This window comes from Palaemon carinicauda, chromosome 26 (genome assembly GCF_036898095.1).
Source record: "Palaemon carinicauda isolate YSFRI2023 chromosome 26, ASM3689809v2, whole genome shotgun sequence".
In the NCBI taxonomy this organism is placed as follows: Eukaryota; Metazoa; Arthropoda; class Malacostraca; order Decapoda; family Palaemonidae; genus Palaemon; species Palaemon carinicauda.
The window spans coordinates 34,584,405-34,587,823 of NC_090750.1; positions in this window are offsets into that span (position 1 = coordinate 34,584,405).

The window sequence follows — 3,419 nt, forward strand, 5'->3', positions numbered from 1 at the left end:
GCCAGTCTTTTTATATACAAAAATTCGGAAAAATTGGTCAACATGGCGGAGCCGGTACACCATGCAAGACTACATATCCTCCAAGATAGCCACTTCAGCTGAAGGGAGGAGAGCAAGGATGGTTTAAATAAGATAAAGAAACAGATAAGGAAAAGGCAACCTCTTGATAAACCACCAGGCATCCATGGCCCTTCAATTAAACCTGACTAACACACAATTTCAAACACAACAAGAGGAAGAGGAAAATGAGATAGAATAGTGTGCCCGAGTGACCTCTCAATCAAGAGAACTCTACCCAAAGACAGTGGAAGACCATGGCAGAGGGTCTATGGCAATACCCAAGACTAAAGAACAATGGTTTGATTTGGGAGTGTCCTTCTCTTAGAAGAGCTGTTTACTATACTTAAAGTCTCCTCTACCCTTACCAAAAGGAAAGTAGCTACTAAACAATTATAGTGCAGTTGTTAATCTCTTGCGTGTATAAAAACAATTTGGCAATCTCAGTCACGTCAAATTTATGAGGACACAGGAGAATCCGTAAAGAATAGGCCATACTATTCTGTGTACGTGTAGGCAAAGGAAAAGTAAGCTGTAACCAGAGAGAAGGGTCAGCCTTGTAAAAGGACCCAATAATTTTCAATCTTTAGTATCTCAACTGGTGGCTGGTGCCCTGGCTAACACATTCATACGCTTTTCTCATCCTATAACACCCACACAGCTTTTCCTTTCCATTTACATATTTTTTCATAACTGTTTCATAACTAACTCTAGATCCCAATTTGTTTTTTTCATATGAATTCTTCTGTCATCTAACATACTTTCCCAATGACATTCCTAACAAATGGCTTCAATTGTAACTAAACAGTGTTACAACTTTTTTTTTCATTTATCTTCATCATTTAAAAAGAAATCCCTCCTCTCTTCTATTCCTTTAGAGCCTCTCCCTCTCTCAGACATACCCTACACACCTTGGTTAAGTACTTTCTTCAAACTGCATCTCCCTATTCCTATATTTCATTCTATTATCCATGAGGTTATTAGTCATTCCCTATGCATTTTCAAAGCTGTAAAACAATTTTCTTGCTATCCATAAAGTCCTTTTGATCAACTCCCTCCATTTAAATTGCATCTCTCTCTCTCTCTCTCTCTCTCTCTCTCTCTTACTGTATATACATACATACATACATACATACATACATACATACATACATATGTTTAGACTGTTATGACACTTTTTTCCCAAATACGATTTTCATTGAAGGCAAATAAGTTAATGGCAGAAATATGATTCCTATAGAAATGATCAAATTTCCATTTTTTTCAGGTTCTCTGGGCCACTTTAAAAGATTATAAGAAAATAAAAAAGTAAAATATTTTAACAGTTCAAAGATACTTGGAAGATGAAAAGAAAAGGGAATGTAAAATTCATTAACATACTGTATACTTAAACACCTCCCAATATATTCATAACCCCATTATGCACATGCGCAGAGTGTATGTAGCACCAACACAAACCGCTCGCTGCGTAAGTCGGACAGTTAAGGCAGAAACTTCATCAACACAATTACCCTTTTTTACCGAGGACACATCATATGTAATAGAAGATAAATAAGCATCATTATAAATTGCCTTCAACTTAATTATGACACTTTTGTATTTCAATTATATGAATTAGTCAGTTATAAAATAGAAGGAGTTGGTGGCCTTTTTTATTTTTAGACCTGTGCCATCAAAATCAATGTTAGGAATATTTCATAAGTCTCTGACTGGTATGTGTAGTACGACCTTCGAATTATATGCTCGCTCTCTCTCTCTCTCTCTCTCTCTCTCTCTCTCTCTCTCTCTCTCTCTCTCTCTCTCTCTCTTTGTGTGTTTTACTTTTGTATTATGCGAAAAAAAAAAACTTGAAAGAAAACTTAAAAAGAAAACTTAGATTTAAGGAAAAGATGTTCAATGAAAATAACTCATCGGGGAGAGAAAATGAAAAATATTGTTTTAAACTAAACAAGACCCGGTAAGCCAAATATATTTTATCTTGCTGTGATAGAAAATCTTTGGGCAAATTAAGATAAAACTTTTGACAGAAATTGCCTACACTGATATCTCATTTATATACGGTGATTTCAGATTCATATTGCATTAAAAAATTTACAGTAAAGAAAATTCTACTTTCTTTTAAAGAAACAAAATTATTCCTCTTTTCGAAAAGATTACGAACTTCAAGGTTAAAATTACATTGAATGTTCAGAAAATCCTTAAGAGAATTAGAATTGATATTTTAATAAGTAATATTTATAAAGACTAAATGATTTAGTTAATGTTCAAACAATAAAAAGCAGTACCTAACCTAATGTAATTCTGAGAGCATTTAACGATCAAAATTTTTTAACTGAAGATAGAAGGAAATGAAGAAAAGCTTATGTAATCCATAAAAGAAAAAGGTTGAAAACTCATTTTCAAAACTAAGGAGAAGAAGAAATTAATCTGTGTATAAAGAAAACAGGAAAAAGATGTAAACTGTTTGTGTATCTGAATACGAAGCGGAGAAGGTTACATGACTAAAGAAAATAAAAATTAACAATTCCAGGTTATGTTGTTTAAGTAGAATAATAAAAAAAAAAAGATATCTCAAATAACTAATGAGATTTGAAAAAGGAAAGATTTCGTAAATTGAGAAGGAAGAGATTATAAAACTATTATTTAGAATTATCCTATCGAATTGACGATACAGCACCGGAAAATGTTAATTATATTGAATAAGAAAATGTATTATGATAATTAAAAGAAATGCAGCATAAATATATGCATTACTTTAATGCTATTTTAAATGTGCCGTCAAAAAGGACCGTGAAACTTGGATAATTTTTGTTGTGTAAAATGTACAGTTAGAATCAAAAGAACGCCGACACTCGGGGGAAATCTTTCGTCAGATGTCTCTAGTGTTCCCATTACAAAACAGACAATGTGTTGCTCTTCTTACTACTGCTATGAAATGGGCGGAGCCCTCTTCAACCTTAGCGAACCAAAGACAGTAAAGGGCTGTCTTTGTTAGCAAAAGCATACAAAAGTTACAAATCGAGTTGCCATATTTCAATTTGACGTCTCAACTATCCACTGCAAATACAAAACACATCCACACATTACACACACACACACACACATATATATATATATATATATATATATATATATATATATATATATATACACACACATATACAGTTACTATTTTTACGTAGGAGGAGCCAAGTGGACACTGCAGGGAAGGGTCGGGGGGGGGGGGGGGGAGGTCTCCTCTCCACAACCTCTTGCCCCAGCCAGTCACTGAGGAAATAAGGAAGTCAATTCTGATTTAGGGGGTGTGGAGAGAAGTTAAATGAGTATTCTTTATACAGCCTGTAACAGTGTATTATTGCCTA